A 21,646-nucleotide genomic window follows, 5' to 3' on the forward strand; every position below is an offset into this window, starting at 1 on the left:
GACTGTAATAGCTATAGCTTCAAAGAAAGACATCTTGGCAGATGGAGACAACTGAGGGTTAATTACTTTCAAGAATAAATTTTTGCAAATTTGAATATTGTACCATGTGCATAAACAACTTATTAGAAATGGGTTGGTGAATTTAAAACTGAATGCTATCATCTCATAAATTTCAGGGCTAATGGATGGTGATTTTTTTTAAATGTTATAGAGGTTTGGGTGAGAGTTGGAAAATCTAGTATTCTAATTCTGGCCCACTTTTTGTTAGGGTTAAAGAGTTTTTGCTGACATCCTCACAGATTTTTCTTGAATCATGATAGATGAAATTGTAACAGTTTTCTTTGTCATAAGGTTAAGCGAAAAAACATAAAATGAGTAAACAGCAAATAGAAGACTGTAGAACAGCAGATAACAATCTTGTTTGAAACATAAGTCACTGGTAATTGGGCCCTTCAATAGGTAAGGTTTCAGGTGTATCAGGGTAAACAATTAGACTAAAGATGCCCTTCTATAAAGGGCTTGTGCTGAGAATGAAGTGATTCTTCTCACCTGGGACTTGCAAAGGAGATGACCATATGTGTAGCTCACTTTGAAGTGTGCTGTAGGTATGATGAGAAAAACCATCCATTTGTAATTGCTACTTTTAAAGGCAGGTGAGAGGAATGGGAACTCTCCCAAAAATCAGTTACACTTTTAAGAGAGCCGTGTTGGACTACTCCTATGACATTTCCTCCAGTGAAGAAAGTTGTAACAAATAACCTCAGATAATTCCTAAAGTCAGCAATCCAAAGAGTGTTTATCAGGTTGAAAACTTGAAAGAGTTCTTTCAGTCTTGGTTCCAGATCCCCTAGGAAAAGAATATGGTGATGGCCATATGGGCCTCCTAGGAAATGTTTATCATGTGTTGCATAAGAACCCTATGGGACATAGGTCTGCTGCTATCCACAGAGTGGAGAGGTACCACTGGGTCAAGACAAAATACAGTGGCTGGGCACTTGGTGGGATAGAGCTCAGACGAGCAGCTGTATTTTCTCTAAAATGAAAATGAGTCTAAGTTTGAGAAGCTCAAGAAACAGAAAAAATAACCACAACATGGAGTAGGGTGCATGAAGGTAAATCCTCTCATACAGATCATAACTGTCTTAACTTAATTTTAGTTCTTACTTAATTTTATATGAATTTTTGCATAACACTAATCAATGTATCGAACAAGGTAATAGAATAAAAATATTGAATTAGATGAATTATGAAAAGTAACAGTTTAAAGAAATATACTATTTTAATTTTAAACACAGTATAAAATGCTTATATAGTATGAAGTCCTTAGAATCAGTTAGAAATGTTTGGACAATGCATAAACATCCTATATATTTCAAATTAACAACTATTGAAATTCATTAATGTAAATATATCTAGTAAGTCAAAGTGCTTTTATAGCTCTTAAAATTTTTGCCATGGTAACAAAAGATATGATTGCATATTGCTCTGAAAAAAAAAATAGAATAGCACAACAAACAAAATCAATGTAAAATTATATATATATATATATATATATATATATATATATATATATATATATATATATATATGATCTTGTATGTAAGCTTGATTCTGGAAAAACTTTTTCCTGAAAACTAAAGAGGACATTTTTTTAAAGCCATAAACTTTTCACATAAAGAGAGTTAGGTGAGCTGAACTCCTTCCTCATCTATGCAGCCTCAGTGCTTTCAAAAAAGCAATTTTATGTGTGTCACAAGGTCAACTGTGGACTCTAAAGTAGTAAATCCACATATTTCCAGCATAGTTTCATGGCAGAATTACATGCTTTCATAGGAGAAAAGGCAATGAAAAGGAGAAATAGCATCTGCTCAGCTTTAGGCCTGATTAAGGGAAATTAGTTCCATCAACATGTGTAAATGCCAATTACTTACCTAACAGAATCTTAGAGCAGTAAGGAAGCATAAATGTTAGCTGGTACAAACTTGTCTCAGTAGTCTGGGCTTGGATATTATTCTCCTAAGTGGTTTATTCAAAATCAACCAACTACAGACAAAACTGAAACTTGAATACATGTTTTATTATTTCTTAATGGACTAAGCATCTCTAATATTTGCCTGCTCGGTACCAACTTGTTTGAGGAACTGTCCCTATCCTACACATGTTTCTGATTTTCTACCAATCACAGAACCTCAGATGCAAACAATGGTCTTAGGACCTAAGTTTTCACTTGGGACATTTATCTTTAGGGAAATTTTCTCAGTAGTGATTTATTGGGACAGTAGTCTATTTGAACTTAATCATGTTATGCAGTGTCTTGAAGAAACTTCTCATGAGTCACAGCTATTGAAAACTAAGTCAACATCTTTGCCTTTTTTTCTTGGTTTTGGGGTGAAAGCTGAGTATAATCATTAAGGTTGAAATCAGGTGTAGAGTTTTCATAAATGCCTTTTGTCAGGTTGAGGAAACTGTCTTTATTCCTGTTTTGCCTAGTGCTCTTTATCATTATTAGATGTTGGCTTTTGCTAAAAACCTTTTTCTGCACATTTTGAGATAATCATGGTTTTCAAGAATTTTTGTGTGTGTTCACGGAGGATATTTGTCTATAGTTTGTCAGGTTTTGGTATCAGGATAATTCTGGTCTTATAGAAGTATTAGGAAATGTTTGCTTTATTTGATTTCCTGAAAAAGTTTGTTTGAATTTACTTCTCTAAATGTTTTGTAGAATGCATGGTGATTCTTCACTGCATGGTTCACTTTCCAATTTCTTTAAGTGTCAGCCGCCTAGATTTTTTTTTTTTTTTTTTTTTTTTTTTTTTTTTGCGGTAAGCGGGCCTCTCACTGCTGCGGCCTCTCCCGTTGCGGAGCACAGGCTCCGGACGCGCAGGCCCAGCAGCCACGGCTCATGGGCCCAGCCACTCCGTGGCACGTGGGATCCTCCGGGACCGGGGCACGAGCCCGCACCCCCTGCATTGGCAGGCGGACCCCCAACCACTGCACCACCAGGGAAGCCCCCCCCCAGCTTTTTAAATTGTCCTCAGTGGAAAAAGTAGTCTGAGTTACCTGCTCATCTGTTACAAAAGCATAAAAGAACTTGGTAGTGGCTCTTCTTTCTTGGTTGGAGATGCTGATGAAAGAAGTCAAATTGAAATTGACTCATCTCAGTACCTACAAAGGGAAGCAGAAATGCACAATATCCTCTTAGCTTTACCCCTAAAATGTGTCTAATTACCTGGATAAGTCAAGTGAAGGAGAAATATTCAAAATATTAAAGCACTGATTAATGATTACTAAAAATGAATAATATCACAGACATTTTAATCTATCAGTCATTGTAAAGACATGTAAGACAGGCGATTATATAAATCCTGTCCTCTGTTTGCCCTTGGTTTTTCTAATGTAACCCTGAATTTATCTCATGCTTTTTTCTTCATGCTTGCAACACTTCTGTTCTATATACTGTTGCTACACAACAAATTATGGTGCTGTAAAACATTTTATTATACTCATGGATTTTTTAAGGTCATCTATTGCATATAGCACATAGGAATGTCTTCTCTTAGATATACAACGTTTGGAGCGGCAACTGGTAATAATCAATAGGCAACTTATTTTGCTCATCTCAAGATACTGAAAACCTGCCCTTGTGAAACTTGGGCTTCCATGTGTCCCAGAGCATTTGGGGAAAATATGTATTGAAGAGTCATAGGCAGTTCAAGGCCATGAAGAGTCATGGCCTTTGTGATCAGACAATGATTTTCAGAAGGCTAATCCAGTGATGCACTTAATTAAAACCTTCAGTTCAAATGACACTTTAATTTTAGGTTTTCAAGTTTTATATTATTGATCCATTGCCTTCCCCTTTAGAGGAGAGAAATGCATTACCCTATAAACTCCATTACATAGTGTTGTGAACAAGGAGTATCACTGATGGACTACTGGTTTTTGTCATCTCACCATTGCTAGGAAGGTGTTGAACCAACTATTCCAAAAGTAATCTGAATATATTTAATGTGGTATTGAAGACTGAATGCTAAAACTCTTTAGCTAAAAAGTCTTAAAGAAACTCAACTGCTTATGCAGGGAGTATTTTGTGATTACAGAGCCTTTGATAATCTACCAGGAGTTTATATTACTTAATGCATTTTGATAAAGCATAACTTTATTAAGGTTTGTTAGTGTGATTTTCTTTTTAGTAAGTATATGTCTTAGTCAATCCAAAATTTTCTCCAAGCAAATACCATTATAGTCATATTCAGTGACAAATATCCGTGTTTGTCTTTTCTGCATTTTGAAACAAAATAATTTTATGATAAATATCTTCAGTTAATGGATACTTCATTACTTCTACACATTGCAAAAGCAAGTCTTGATAGGTTTCTATACTTTGACAGGCAAATTTCATTCCTTAGCATAGCTCAAGTTACTATTAAAATATAAATCTATAATATATATCTAGATACTTTTCAGAGAATATAACTTCAAATTTTCTATGTTATGCTTCTCAAAATGTCAAGATACAGAAGTCTACATAACCCTTCCTTAGAGATGTTGAAGAAACCATATAATTTCCATTTGGAGATGATTCACAGTGCAGCTACTGAGAAAAGTCATATCCTTTATTGACTTTTTTGACTATGACTAATAGAGTAAGAAGAAGTTTGATGAAAGGGACCTATAAATTTGATTACCTAAAATAGAAGAGTATTTCAGTTTGCATCTTTAAACATTCGTAGGAGTTGTTCAAAATTTCAGTCATTTTTCAGTTTTTTGCATTATATTTATCTTATAAACCCCTCTATATTAGAAAATTTAGTTGGCTATAATTTGAGAGACAGTAAAATAGAGTAAAATCCTTTAAGTTAATACATTAAAAGTCATACCTTGACACATAGTATATGCTTCGAGAAACAATACTTGGACTACCCAAGCCTTTGCTCAAGATTTCCAAAATTATAGTAACAAGTACTTAAAAAGTAGTATTTGGACATGCCTTCCCTATTATGCAATTAATCTCCTCTTTGACAAGAGACCTCCCAGGGATCATTCATAGATTTAATTATTAAGCCCAAAGAGGCCTACTGAGAACCATCATTTTTTAGTTGGTCATCCGGCCTCGTAACAACAGCTCTGTCATGTGGCCAGAATGAAATATGATTTAAGGTATGGGTTAGATAGGAGGGAGAAAGGAGTATGAATGTCTTACAATGAAGTTTAGTCTAATGAACTTTAGTAAAAATGGGGGCTTTACATATGTTTCCTTGCTCAGTGGAGATGTCAGCTTTTGGCTGTGAGCTCACAACCTATTTCCAAAATTATTATTGTGATGTTGTTATTCTTTGTGAATATTGGTAGTCCTGAAGGTCCTAGAGTCAGGGAGTAGGGGATATGAGTAAAGGCGAGACTCAGGTATTCATGGCTCCCTAAAAATATTAATTATGTAAAACTTTTTTATATTTTATTTTTAGATTATTTATATTTTTATATGAGTATCTAGATTAGTGTCTTTTTCTCCACTTTGTAAGAGGTGTAGTGAAGTGAAAACTGAATAGATTCTCTCAACTTCTAATTTTTCAGGCCAGATGAACTAGAGTTTATATCTAACTAGTACTATTATCCAGGAGAAAAAAAGGATCCAGAAACATAAAGTATGAAAGGAGACGTAAAAGATGTGAAGTTATACATCCCCCAAATCCAAAATTCCCTAACATGTTGAATAGAAAAGCTTATGAATAATACACCCAAGCTGTTGTCAGTTGTTACCTCTTATGAGGAAACTTAAGTTAAGGATTGGTGATTAAGGGTTTATGGCAGTGTTTAGTTTTGTTTTTCATCTTTTGCTGTTAGAATACCTTTACAGTGAAAATATGTGTATTCCTCCTGAGTTCAAAAAATGTGAAATATGAAATATAAATGTCTAGGAAAATAACAGCAATCATAACTATGAAAAGGATAGTGATCAGGACATTTTGCATTCTTTAATTTTATACCCTTTAGTGTTTAATTTCTTTTTACAGCTAGAATGTGTTCATTCATGTTTGCAGCACTTAATTTTTAATTATTTTCCACTTGACATTGACAACTCAAGTTTCTTTCCTTCCCTCTCCAAGTGTTAACATAGTTTAGAATACACAACATAAAAAGTTTGCTTATAGATACTACATAGGCCTCAAATTTTCCACATTTTTTACTAAGATGTTTCTAGCATTTAGGCTATAAGTTTAGCAGAAATAAACATAGCAGCTTAATATGTATTTATACATTGGGAGATGACAAGTCAACAGTGCAACTTTCCACTTTTCTCAGGCACAATTAGGAATTCTCACATCTAAAAACATATCTGAGGAACTATTATAAATGGAAGAAAAGTCCATCTTTCTTAATAATTAACAATTTAACAAGAATGTTATTTTGTATTTACCCTGTGAAAATACATTCTGAATGCAAATAGAATCGTAATTTTTGTTAGACATTTTACTTGCTGCTTCTGTTTGAAAATAACTCAGCACAAATGAGCTCATCAAGAGACCATTCTTCTTATTCAGATTTCAACTAAACTGCCAACGCTTTAGAGAATTCTTCAAGAAACTAGATAAAACATCTCTCTCTTCTCCCTCCCCAACCAAGACACTGTTTATCACATTATCCCCTAAATCCTTAAAAACTCTAACCACTGTTCCATTATCTCCTTAAAATAATACTTAAGCACCATAATAGAAAACAAAAATAAATAAACAACCTCTTTGTTTATTCCTGCATCTCCATTATCTATAACGATATCTAATATCAAGTAGCTACCCTATAAATATTTTTGAATGAATACATTTTAATTATTGAATAAATATCAGCAAATGAGTAGCAAATCTAATATTATTCTACTGGTGTACCCTGCCTTCACCTTGTCTAGATTATATTTGATCAGAAAGAGAAGGGTAGGATTTCTTCCAATGCCAGTGGAGATGATCCATGTTACGACTATCGCTGCGAATTTTCTCAGCCATATGGTTGGCAAATTCTGGCTTCCATAATCTTGCAAGTGCTTCTGGTCTATGTCTTTCTAAAATTATGCTCATCCGGCTCCCTGCCTGGTCTATAGCAGTGGTTCAGGATGGTAATTTCTTCATCCAGTTACCCCACACTGATAAAACATAGATAACAGGTAAAAAAATTTCAGTATCTCAAGTAGCCACTGTTTATTTCAAGCAACTAACTTTTAAACTTCTAAACTCTCGATTGCAAACACATTTTCTATTCTGATAATTATTAGCCACAACATACATTTCTTTATATGTCACACTGAGCTAGAATGTTGGGCCAAGAAATTTTCTAAATATTTTCTTACTGAGATACTTCTCATGAAGATCCCATAGTAAATAAATAGTATGATAAATAGACATAGGTATGCATGAAAATATAGAAACAGAGGTAGACAGCATACTAATTTTTAAGAAGCATAAACTAAAAGAGTAGGGCTCAAAAACAGTATTCATACAAAAAGGAACAGAAATTGAAACATAACACTGGATAACACATGGGCTTGCTGTGCCGTAGGTGTGAAATAGGCAGTGGCAGCTGAAAGTTCAGTTCCTGATAAATGGAACTAGAAATGCTGCACATGATATGGGAAACTTACTCTGGTCTTACTGCTTGAACCCTGTGTGCAATCAAGGTGTATATCAATGAGTGAAAAACCACAGTTGTTTTTACTTCAATTAAATTCTTAAAATTTTAAGATAATCATAGATTGAACTACAGTTCTAAGAAATAATAGAGAACACATATATTCTTTCCCCCAATGAGAATATCTTGCAAAATTGTAATGTAATATTACAACCAGGATATTGGCATTAACATAATTAGAATACAAAATATATCTATGACTGCAAGGATCCCTTATGTTGTTCTTTTACAGCCACATCAGGCAAGCACTAAGCTGTTCTCTATCTCTACAATTTTGTCAGTTCAACAGATTAAAAAATAATAATAATATGCTATCTAATATTTTAGGATTTACTTTTTTCATACAGTATAATTCTCTGGAGAGTCATCTTATTTTTTGTGCATATCAATAATCTATTCCTTTTTATTGCTGAAAAGTATGTAAGTGATGGATGTACCAGTTTGGTTAACCATTCATTCATTCATTGGAAGGCATCTGTGTGGTTTGCAGTTTTTGGACATTATAAATCTGCAAAAAAAAAAAAAAAAAAAAAAACCTTGGGTACAGGTTTAATTACTGAAGTAATTCTTCATTTCTTGGGGATAAGTGCCAAGGGGTGCCTTGATTGTTTCTGGAATCTAGACAGTAAATGACCCTAAAACTCAGTCAAAATATTTTCCAGAGAGGATCTACCATTTTACCTTCCCACCAGCAGTATAGAATGATCTGTGGAGGTACAATTCCTCCAGCACCTTTTACTTTTGAGACTATCTTTCGTCTGTTGAATTGCTTTTATGTAGATGGGCATATTTGTTTCAGTGTCTCTCTAGGCTTTTTATTTAATTCCATTGGTCTACGTCTACCTCTCCATCAATTTTACACAATCTTGATTATTATGAACATATGTCTTCAATTTGCATAGACTTGTATGAGCTATTCTAGTGCTGTTTGCTATTCATATAATTTTGGAATAATCTTGTCTATGTCTGTAAAAATAAAATTGTGATTTTGAGAGCAGTTATTCTAAACCTTTATTACTTTGGAGAAAATTGACAATTTTAAAATTAAGTTTTCCCATCCATGAAAATAGTGTGCCTTTTAATTTAGATCTCTGGACTTATTCATCAGTGACATGATTTTTCAGCATACAATTCCTGTACATGTTTTTTATATTCACACCAAAGTATTTCATAGGCATATGTAATAATAATGTATTTAATTTTGGTGTACTTGTGGTCATTGCTGGTGTTTCAAAATAAATTTTTGTATATCATGTATTCTGTGATCTGAATGGACTTGCTAATTAGTTACGAATGTATATTCCTTGATTTTCTATGTAGACAATCATGTCATCTGAAAATAGGGCCAGGTTAATTTTTTCTTTTTTAATCTATGTGCCTTTTATCTCCCTTATTGTGCTTCATTATACTATCTAGAACTTCCAGCAGTATGTTGAATAAGAGGGCCGAGAGTGGACATCTTTGTTAATATGTTGGATTATACTGATTTTCAAATATTGTACCAGTCTTGCATTTCTAGTATAAATCCCACTTGATCATGGTGTAGAATCCTTTTTATATATTGCTGAATTTTATTTGATAATATCTTGCTAAGGACTTTTGTGCCTATTTGATTGTGGATATAAGCCTAGATTGTTCCTTTTTGTTCTGTCTTTGATTTGGAATCGAGAAAATAATAGGGTCCTAAAATAAATTGGAAGTGTTTCCTCCTTTTATTTTCTACAAGGTAATATATAGAATTGATGCTAATTCACTGAACATTTGGTAGAATTCTTCAGTGAAATTATGTGGGTCTGGGAATTTATTTGGGGGAACTTTTAAATTATGAACTCAAATTCCTTAGTTAAAGGCTAATCCCATCTGATTTGTATTAGATATGTTCTGGTAATTTTATATTTTTCCAGGAAGTGGTTCATTGCATTTAAGTTATCAGATTTAGGTGTGTAAAATTGTTGATAATATTCCCTATTATACTTTTGCTATTTATATTTCAAACCTGATATTGGTAATTTGTGTCTTTGTCAGTTTGGGTAGCAGTTTATCAATTTCAATGTGCTTTCTGAGAACCAATTTTTTGCTTTGTTGAGTTTTCTAAATCTGTGTTCTCTTTTAAATTCCATTTATTTCTGCTACTTTATTTTCTTCCTTTTTTGTTCTATATTTATTTTGGTCTTTTTAATCTAGATTGTTGATGTGGAACTTGAGAATAATATTGTAAGACCTTTCTCCTAGTCTAATATATACTTTTACATATGACCAATTCCAAAAGATGCAATAAAATAGCAGAAAAAACACAAAATTCATGTGAGAAATCATATTATGGTAGATGTAACAATCCCTTATAGAAATTTAAGTGAACAACACAAGTGTAAATGAGTAAGATTATCTTAAAAGATTTTTAAAATATGCTGTTTACAAAAAACATACCTTTAAATATAAGAATGTAGAACATTGAAAATAAAAAAATGAAAACATGTAACATGTAAAACTAATCAAGATAAAATCGATTAAAAATATATAGACATTGTCCTTGATATGATGTGATTATCTTGGTACTTTACCTCAATGATTTACCTACCAAAAAAAAAATAACTTCATTCTAATCATGAGGAAAACATCATACAAATTCATACAAATTCAAATGGAGGAAACCTACAAAATCATTACACAGTACACCCCAAAACTGTCAAGGTCATCAAAATGAAAGCCTGAGAAACTATCAGTCAAGAGGGAACTAAGGAGATAAAATGGCTAAATGTAATTTAATTCCTGAAGGGGATCATGAAATAAAAAGGACACTAAGTAAAACTAAGGAAACCTAAATAAAATATGGAAATTACTTAATAATAGGTCAATATTCATTCATAAGTTATAATAAAACTACCATACTAATTACTGTAAGATGCTAATAGGGGGAGCTTAGTGTAGAATTTATGGGCACTCTAAAGAGGTATACAACATGCTTAACAGGTATTTCCTTATTAACAATGATAAAACATGATTTTAACATTAAAAAACTACTTTTTAAAAAAGCATACAGGAGATATCATTATAATGTGTCTAAACAGACTCCCCCCAAAATAATTATGAATATAGTTTGAGATCACAGTGGAATATAACTAGAGCACTACTGTGATCTATACAGTACTGTACGGTAAAGTACACAAAAGTACAGCCGCTTATAGAGGATGCGCACACGTCACGATGTACACCAGGCACGTGAACTAATGTGATTGGACATGCGAATTCACGTTTGCATCTTTGAAAGTTGCAGCTTGAAGGTTCGTATGTAGGGGACTTACTGTAGATGACTAAATGGGTCAATATTCAAAACTGTAGCATTAAGTTAATGTTGTCTTTACAAAATGAGCTTCATGCACTGAGTTCCAAAAGAATGAATGTAGAAATATATTTGCACTCTGGTGGCATCTTATATATGAATCAGATTTAACAACTTATTTAACTTTCAAAACTGTTAAGATGAACTTTGTAATAGTACTTTCAACATAGCTGTAAAAACAAAGAGCTTCTAAAAGAACCAGTCATTCTCTGCCCAATATACCATTTAATTTTAGCTGTTCATATTCAGAAGTAAACAGTGAATACTAAAAGAAGGGGTCATCTTGATTCCTGTGCTTTTCATAATTCACTCTTCCCTCTAGGTTCCCTTTGTGGTACATTCCACTGTCTTCCTAATGTGGTTCTAAATGATATAAAAAAGAACCTACTGCTTCAGGAAGAATCTAGAGGAGGAATAGTCCATGTCATCTAATTGCATTATTTGTTGTGGACTTATTTGTCCATAGGCTTTTCGTTTAAGTTGGTTTTGAAATGTGTGAAAAAATATTGAAGATGAAAATCTCTTTCTCATGACCTAACTTGATTTCCAACTATCACTTCTTCAAAATAGAGCATATAAAAAGATTCTACTAATATCTCTTCTATTTAATTATGGTAAATTTTCTTAAGGAACAGAATGTATGATTTAGTCCTCTCCGTTTTAATGAAAATATATCAAATGTCTAATTGATCTAGCAGAAATATGTTGGCGCTTTTTAGGTATTGATGACACTCTCTACTGGCTCAATGCTGAAGCACATTTTAAAATGTTTCTACTGTTTAGTCATCGACAGGGGGATTATTTTGGGGGGGGAAGAAGGAGGAGAATAAACTCTATAAATCTGTACTCACTTGGATGAATAGTAACAATAATGAAACAGGCAATGTATTTTAGTGCAGTTATTTAACCTTAGGTTGTAATATTGATTACTGTTTTTCTTTTAACAGTGCCACATATGTGCATGCAACATATTTGCCAACAAATTTGGGAAAATTAATTTCTTACAAATAAACGCTCTAAAGTTTTGATGGACAAAATATTTAAATTTGAAGATAAGTTTTGCGTTTGTATCATCAATATGATAATTTTATACTTTATTGTCAAAGAAATTTAGAAATTTTATCCTTGCCCATTTCAGTCACAGAAAATCATGTTCTAATTTTAAACTTTACTAAAATAATTTGCAATTTTAATTTAGTCATGTTATTCAGTGAAAAAGAATATCACTTAATTCAGGCCTACAGAGTTAATAACTTTCATGAGTCATTTATATTTTATGAAGCAGTCCAAGGCTATGCATGGCAATCTGTGGAAACAGAGTTAGCATATCATCTGGATTTAATGTTGAAGGGACTTTATTTCCTTTCTTTTGAAATACCTGCCGTTTGACAAGCTTTGAGGAATGTAATCATTATATACATTATGTAGCTATCTATTTCCATTGCCGTAGGTGTGATGTGAAAATTTAAATAACTGAATAAAACTTTCAAGACCGCACTAAAAGTTAATATATTGCTAGTAGAGGAGGAGGGGTACTTGAGCTTAGATCAAAGTGATACATGATCTACCAGTAAGTGTGAGTTTCCCCAAACACTATTTTTTATGAATAAAAATATGTATAAACTGATACTTAGAAAAGTTGAGTAAACTAACATCCAGTCACTAGAGGTAATGATCACCCTCATCCTGGATAGGTAACTTAAACTGCGGTCCAAATAAAGTTCAAGCAAAGCTTCGAGGAACATTTCCTTTAACTAACCCAGGAAAAATCTGCTTGTTAAGCATCAATTATCCTTTTTATGTTTTTAATGTTTTTAAATATAAAAAAGGGATGATATGTCTTTTAATCCTTGCTTTGATGGCAAAAAAATATGTGTACACATTTCATCTTTCCAGAATTAAGGCAATGTCGAGGTTAGCTACTCATGTTTTTCTTTATTACACTCCTTTACGAGTAGCAGCCTGCATTATTGCTTATGGAGCTAATTGTCTCAAAGTTATTTGGAGGAATTTTAAAACACAGAATGAAGCCCATTTGAGCTCAGTAGCTGTTCATTTTACACAACAGTATAAATACTGATGTTCCTAAGTGCGTAGACTATCTATATAGCATAAAATAGAAGACATCAAACTAGAGGCACAAATGCATAATTATACTACCTAATTATATTTTCCTCTCTTCCTGAATTTAGAGTTTCTGTAGTCCCTTTAAGGTATATAATGAGTGTAACTGAGGTATTAGAGAGATACAATAAAATAGAAAATAGTATCTTGATAAGACTCTGTTTTTATAGTGATTAAACTGTGGATAGAAAACCCTTTAAGAATAGTCTATTAAATGAATGATTGATTTTTATGTTGGGGTTTTGTGATGGATAATTACACTTTTCCTTTTTAAACACTGCCACAATAAAGGAATTTTCATTTTAGGCATGTTTGATAATCAATGAACTATTAATTGCACCACTTCATATTTTTTCTCCAGCGCCACTTGGCTTGTTATACACTAAATCAGTAACTTACTGACATCAACATGTTTCACTTCTCATTTCAAAGTAGATTTTTTTTTTTTTTTTTTTTTTTTTTTTTGTGGTACGTGGGCCTCTCACTGTTGTGGCCTCTCCCGTTGAGGAGCACAGGCTCCGGATGCACGGGCCGAGCGGCCATGGCTCACGGGCCCAGCCGCTCCGCGGCATGTGGGATCTTCCCGAACCGGGGCACGAACCCGTGTCCCCCACATCGGCAGACGAACTCTCAACCACTGCGCCACCAGGGAAGCCCTCAAAGTAGATTTTAAACGAATTATTTTTCTTTATTCTTTTCCTTGAGATGAATAAATTTGTAGGTGAATTATTTTTTTTCTTACATTTGCTTTTATGTTAAAATCCTGTTCTTGAATTCAGCATATTGGGAAAATGTATGTCTCAGTTATATTAAGCCTCAGAATAACAAATGTCATCACTCCTATTCTAATTTAAAGCATTCATGTTTAATTTAGTGTATATTAAATTCTTTCAGACCTTTTATATTGGCTATCTGAGTTATGCTTTCCAGAATTTATATTTAAAATCTTTTATTTGAAATGTTAAATTTAGCACCTGTAAAATGTAATATAAAGAGGCATTTGGGTAAGCACTAGAAATCATTACTATTTATTTAATCCTCTCTTCTAAATAATAAACATCAGGTGCTTGGTGAAATGTGTTTTTTAGATGTCCTGAGGTTTATACCCCTTTGTTCAATGTCAGTGAAAGACATTTATTTTCAGGTTTTGCAGAACAGTTTATGGTGCCAGTAAAACTACATATGCTGAACAATGAAATCATTTTTTGGTGCTTGATGGGAGTATAGTATCCCTTGACATCTGAATTCTACTTGTATTATCAAAGTATCTAATAGACAGTCAAACACATCTTGATAAAATCAGTTTTTATTCAACCGATCTTCTTAAAGATGAAAAGGACATCTCTGACAATGATAATGCATATTGTATCAACTCCTATGTTTTTACCAAAAATGTTAGCTTAAGATCTACTTAGAAGCTGTAATTTCTGAAATGTAACAAATAAATTAGAAAGCAGAATTACCTAATGACTGTTGAGGTTTAACCCATACACTAATTAAATGGGGGAAGCAAGAAGCTATACATATTTTATAACAATTTTTTCTATGGTTTTAGAACTATGGGGAATAAGTGAAGCACATAGATAATGGAATTTGTATGTACATGATATCATTGATTTATGATTTTTATATTTTTCTTTTCTACCTTTACATCAAATCAATTTTTTTAATTTTAAAATGTAATGTATTTTTAAAGTAAAATGTTTTATAATATTTATCAGTTATAGGCTTACATTTTACATTCTATCAGTAATTTTCTAATTGGAAATCAATAGATATAGAAATATTTTCTCAGGAATTTGGGATCTAAATAGATAAATGTGAGTAATACATATGTATTATTACTAATTTGGCATATTTCATTGAGTCAAGAATAATTAACAAAGGTAACAAAGGTAACCTACATCTGTTATAAAATTCATCATCATCTTAGGTGTCACCAAAGAAGAAAAAAAGCAAACCTGCTGATCAAACTAGAGTATAATGATTTCTTACCACATCAATGGTAAGGTCAATCTACATTTCAGAGAAAAGCAAATGTGGAAAAGTAAGCATCTTTGAATCAAAGAAATAAACTGAAAACAAGTTAAGTGTTTTTCTAAATTTTATGAAGAAATTGTAGGCTTGCTGTTTTTATCTGGGGGAAAAGTCATATATTTTTATCATGTCTCTGACATAAAAGGAAAAATAAAGGTCCCTAGAATGCTGAGAGATACCCTGCTTTTTCATTTTCCCTTGGATCTTTTATTGTTTTTGTGTGTTCAATCTCCATTCATTTTACCTGTATCTCTGATTTTCATCTGTCTACATAATATATGTATATATCTTTAGAACTCTCCTCTAAAATATAAAGACCAGTTATAATGTTTTATCTTCTTTCATTCTCAGAAATTAAGTATTTTATATTTAATCATTTGTTCCTTCTGATACCTTTTTCTCCTTTGAATTTTTTGACAGTATTTTTCTTTACCTCCCTGATTCCCCCTTTAGAATCATCTAGCCAATATTTTTTGTTTTTTGTTTTTTTTCCCTCTTAATTGCTTTATTTGCTCTCATCACTTCAACAGTAGCCTGCACTGGAAATGCCTAAATCTGCATTTCACTCCCAGACCGTTATTTCCTCATTTTTCAAAATCTCTGTTTAGATACCCAGATATCTTATATTTAATACAAGGGAAAAAATACATATTTTCCCTCCTTTGGAGCTTGTCCAGTCTTTCAAGCTGGAAATCTTGGAGTGATGCTCAATTCATTCTTCTGCATCACCACTTACATTCATTTGTAGTGGATTCTATTTCATAATTATTTAAAACCTGTCCCTTTCTCTAAATCCCTAATATAACTTATTAGTATTCAAATCCTGTCGTTCCTCCACCTAGACCTGTATAAACAAAACAACAAAAAAGTTACTGTTTCTTCATCAGAGAGCTCTTTTTGCCTATGCCAGATTTCAGGTATCTTCTGTATTTTCCATCTTTCTCTCTCTTCCTCCAGTTCATTCTCAAGAATTTGTTGTGATATCTTCCACATCACTGATCTCCTGCTCTGCCTCTTCTGCTTTTAAACCCATTCATTTAATTCTTACTTCAATGTATTTTTGTATTTTATATGTTCAGTTTCTAGAATTAATAGAAATTGTGTGTGTCTGGTGTTTTGGCTGGCTCTAGGTTTTAGAGTCTAGTTTCCTCCTGTGCTTGTTTTTGACCATTTGCTGAACATAATATTTGAAATATAATATATTTATATAGATACTTTGAGGAATGCACTAAAGTTATTTCCATTCAAAGGTGATTTATATTTGCTTCTGTGAGGCATCTGGTGCCTTTTTCAATTAAAGATCACATTAAGCCATTTTCAAAATTTGAATTTTTTGGTATTACCTAGGGAATTTGAACTGGGTTATGATTTTGCATGGGCCAGCTTTACCCTGAAGTTGCTACATTTGACCTTGTGTGTTTGAGGGAAAAGGTCTTATCTTTTATTCATCCCTTTGAATGTAAGCTGAGCTTTGATATTTTTTGTTCTAGAACTCCTTCAAAATAAGTTTGTAATATGTGGAGAAGAGAAATAGTCTTATGGCAAGAATGGTTCTCATGCCTGTCTATCTGCATCTGGATTCTTGTTTCACTAAATATTAGGACTTGACAGCTTTTTGATGCTTCTGTGATTTAAAAAAAGACAAAAACACATTTTATCATTGTGTAGTATATTCAGCAGGAAGATTAACACAAGTAATTTAGCCCACCAGAAACAGGAAACTGCTCATACTGTTACAGTACTCTGTTTCTATATTGATACTCTTTCTAGAACGTAAATTGTTTAAGGGTAAATGCTTTGTCCTTTTTCATGCTTGCTTATCCCACTGAACACAGATGAATGCTTCTAATAAGGTAACAGACAAAGTATCTCTATACCTCATTTAATGAACTTTGGAATCAAATACCACATGGTCATTAGATTTGTTATGACATGTACTACATGCTGTATTGGATATAATACTTAACCTAAGTCTCAGTTTATTCATCTATAAAATGGTATAACAGTGACAATCTATACTAAAATGAGACCCTGCAAGTAGTTAGTATTACTAAGAGTAAAGCACACAGATAAATGCTTTACCTGCATTATCAAATTTAATTAGACACAGCCCTTAGTGTAGGTATAATTATGTTCCGCATTATAGACCTTAGGTAATCGAGTCTGAATGTAATTTGCTTGCCCAAGGTGCCACAGCTTGTAAGTAGCGGAACATGGAACAACAACCCAGATATGCCTCATTCTACAGTCAGTAATTTGAGCTGGACTCAGTATGTAATAGAAGGTCTTATTTATATTTGTATGCATGTATTATTTAATAGTTATTTTTATTACTGAAATTTCTTTCATGCATCTGCTGTGCATTGGAAAGTAATCCACAACACACATTTAGACTTGACTAAATAGTTTTAGTCCAAAATATTTTACCTTTTCTATGAAGAAAATCAGGTAACAAGTTCATTCCTGATTTTATTCTCCACTTTCATGTCCTCATTTCTAATATATATCCCCTTATTCTTTGGATTTAACAGGGTTTCATGTTATCTCCTACTCTTGTTTCTTTGCAGTCATTCCCTGGTGATCTCATTTACTAAGTGTGTTCCTTAGCAGTTTTCATATTCCTAAACTTGAAAAGAAATTACAATGCATATTTTAGACCTATTTGTATATAAATCATAGCAATTGTCAATTTATTTTCTAAGCTTTCCACCCTACATCAACTTTCTCTATTATGGAATAACCACCAGATAATGAACATTATTAAAGTAAATAAGGATGATTCATATATGTGAATGACTAATATGAGAAATTATCTAAAAGAACATATCATGTCTATCTGCTCTAGGGAGAAAAAAAGTCAATTACATTATTTAAGGACATCATTAACCATAAGAAGAATCTGAATCTAGATTGCCATATAATGTAAGAAATTTGTGTTTACAGAGCTATTTAAAAGTAACATTTTCTAACTGAAAATTTCATTTTTTTTCAAAATAGCTTCTACATAGATGAAGAAACTAAATCATTTCAGTAACTGACTGTAACTGACTGGGTTTGCATAGATGATTATTTTACCCAAACCTACTAAAATCACATTATTTAATATATTTAGTAAATAATACATTCAGAAAAGCATTGAGGTAGAAGTGAGATATACCAGCCTAGTAATGGGAATATTAAAAGAAGGAATTAAATTTCACATTGCAAGAAAGATGTACAGTAGTAGAAGCAGAAATAGAACAGCTCATCATAGAGGAAACACATAATTCGGAACAGAAGAAAACTTTGAAAATCACATACTTAGTGTGTTGTGACATTCAAGAAGATAAGCATCCATAAAAGAGGCTACTATGATAATAAGTGTAATTGGGAAAAACTATGCCTAAGGAAAAATTCACTAGACAGGCAGTAAGACAATAAATATCTCAGAATATAGAGAAAATAAACTTTATAGTTATGGTGTTAAGGGCTATGAGGAATGAGGAAGATGAGATTTGATTTAAAAATCATACATATGCTATATTAATCCACATAGACCAAAGGGTGTTTGTTAAGCATACCAAATAGGAAGACGAGAGGAAACAAAGGAAAGGAAACAAAGAAATAACATATCTCAGACCAAAAAAAAAAAAAATTCAGTTATGTTATTGTTGTGGGAGAATTATTAATCACACAACTCTGATATTTAGACATATTTTTGTGAGATTTCTGGATACCAAGTTAAATAAAAACTCAAAGTTTCTGTGGAGTATAAGTTTGTTAGTAATTAAGAAGATAAGAATCAAAATAATAACACTATCAGCATCACCGACACTGGAACACAATAAAACAGTCTTCACATATCAGGGATATTGTCAGTATCACCTATGGATACAGACATAAAATTTAGAGGTTTGGGGGTAAGCACCAAAAGGAAAAATTAAAGGAATAGTCCAAAATTGATACGTGAAGACAACTTTAAGAAGAGTACAAAATAAGAGATGCCTTAGTAAATCTCCCTGATAGCCTGATTATCCTGTGTTGAACGATGGTATCCACCTGAATTTGATATTTGCCATTTTGTATCATAATATGATTATTCTGAAAAACAAGAAGAAGGTACGACAATGAGGTTGAGAGAGTGCATACAGACAGGGATATTTAAAAAGCCTGTACTGATGACTTGGAATCCAAGGCACCTGATGATTTCTGTACTTTTTTTCTCATTTCTGGATTAAGTAGAAGCACCTATGCATGCTGAATCACAGCTTATTCTGTTTTAGTGGCTGTTAGTGATTGCACTGGTTAAATCCATCATATACAACAACCTAAAACAGGCTAGTTTTACATTTTTTATAGAAAAGAAAAACACAAACTGTTTTCTGGTAAGTCCATTCAACATAAATTCATGATTCAATATAAATTAACATCATCAACAAAATTAGCAAAAATCAGACGTTGACCTCTGCTTTTCTTCTTAATTATACAAATAATTCTTGGAGTGGGAGTAAATTTCTCATTGCTCATGTCAATATATTCACTCCTTGAATCACTGAAGTTAATTTGGTCCACTGAAGTTTATTTATGTTTACTCCTTGATCAGATTGTGGGCCCCAATCTATAACATCAAATTACTTAAATAAGAATTTTGGGAAGGTTTGTGAAATCTGCTAACGATTCTTACATATATACTGGGAAAATGAAGTATCAAAGTGGGCTTCCATCCTGAAAAGTGCTTTAATCTGAGGTGGGGGTAAGAGGGACTAAGAATGCATGTAGAAGTTGAGTGAATTTTTAGGTCATATACATGAGAATATACAATGCTAACAAACTTGATTTGGGGGAGAGGTGTCACTACAGTTTGATGAGACCAAGTCAGACTTCACAGTGAAAAGATTTCATAGGTATGAAGGGACAGAAAACCCTCATAAATTGTTATCCATCTTGGACTTGGTCCACTTGGGCATTATAAAGATAGATAGGAAGTGTGATTTTATTTACATCAATTACAAAATGATAAATGATCTAATGATGAAAATCATCTAAAATTCAAGCTTAAACAAAAATAAAATGATAAAAATATTTTTTCTTTTCACCATTAGCACAAAACTTTTATAATATTTAGGTACAGGTGTAACATTTTTGTAAACCAGTAAGCCAGGCATAATTAATTTTTAATGAGTGTTTGTAAAATCTGCCGTGTGCTATAATATACTATGTGTAATAATATGTGGTAGGGGAATAAGGGGACACAATGAAAGCATAAAGTGACAAGGTCCTTACTCTTCAATCAGTTCTTATGACTTCTGTATTCCTTAGACACCTGGTACAAAATGTAAAAAACAATTATACTGTAGCTTTCTAAGTTTTGGGATCAGGAAATATGAGTTCTTCAGCTTTGTTGTTCAAGATTGTTTTGGCTATTCAAGGTCTCTTGGAAATTCCGTATGAATTTTAGATGGGTTTTTCAATGTCTGAACAAAACGTCATTGGTATTTTGATAGAGATTGCTTTTAATTTGTACTATTTGGGTAGTATTGACATCTTAATAATATTAAGTTTTCCAGTTCATGAGCATGGGATGTATTTCCATTTATTTATGTCTTAATTTTTTTTCAGCAACATTTTGTAGTTTTCATGGTACAAATCTTTGACTCCTTTGGTTAAGTTAATTCTTAAGTATTTTATTCTCTTTGATGTTACTGTAAATGGAATTATTTCCTTAATTTATTTTTAAGGTTGTTTATAGTGTATAGAAATGCAAAATAACTTTGAGTGCTAACCTTGTATCCCACTACTTTTCTGCATTTATTATTTCTAACTTTTTTGTGGAATTTTTAGGATTTTCTACTTTCAAGATCTGTGAACAGAGATAATTCTACTACTACTTTCCAATTTGGTTGCCTTTTCTTTCCTTTTTTGCATAATTGTTCTGGGTAGTATATCCAGTACCATGTTCAAAAGAAATGACAAGAACAGGCATTCTGGCCTTATTCCTAATCTTAGAGTGACAGTTTTCAGTCTTTCACAGTTGAGTGTGATAGTATCAAAACAGTGTGGTACTGGCAAGAAGACAAATATATAGACAAATAGAATAGAATACAGAGCCCAGAAATAAATGCTTACATATATGAATAAATGATTTTTGACAAGGGTGCCAAAATAGGTAAAAGGCAGTCTTTTCAACAAATAGTAATGGGAAAACTCGATATCCACATGCAAAAGAATGAAATCAGACCCTTATTTAGCACTAAAATTAAAAAATTAACTCAAAATGTACCAAAGAGATGAATGTATAGCTAATACTGTAAGACTCCTAAGAGAAAACAGAGATAAATCTTCATGATGGAAATTCAGAAGAATTTTAATTCTTTAATCTTGGAACATCTATAATTTAATTATATTTTCACATGTTGGCATCAACCAAGTTAATCAAAATAAAGTATTGAATTGCATGGGGAAAATGAAGAATATAAGACTGCTAGAATC

At 32.4% G+C, this 21,646-nt stretch overlaps 1 pseudogene across 1 annotated transcript; it reads left to right on the forward strand.

The window, feature by feature from the left end:
- The first annotated feature begins 313 nt into the window (after positions 1–313).
- LOC307051268 (protein BTG4-like) lies at positions 314–1,042 on the forward strand (annotated as a pseudogene). Its single transcript has one exon. The product of its transcript is annotated as a protein BTG4-like (transcript).
- Positions 1,043–21,646: the final 20,604 nt, after the last annotated feature.

Source organism: Hyperoodon ampullatus, assembly GCF_949752795.1.
Source record: "Hyperoodon ampullatus genome assembly, chromosome: 4".
Classification (NCBI taxonomy): Eukaryota; Metazoa; Chordata; class Mammalia; order Artiodactyla; family Ziphiidae; genus Hyperoodon; species Hyperoodon ampullatus.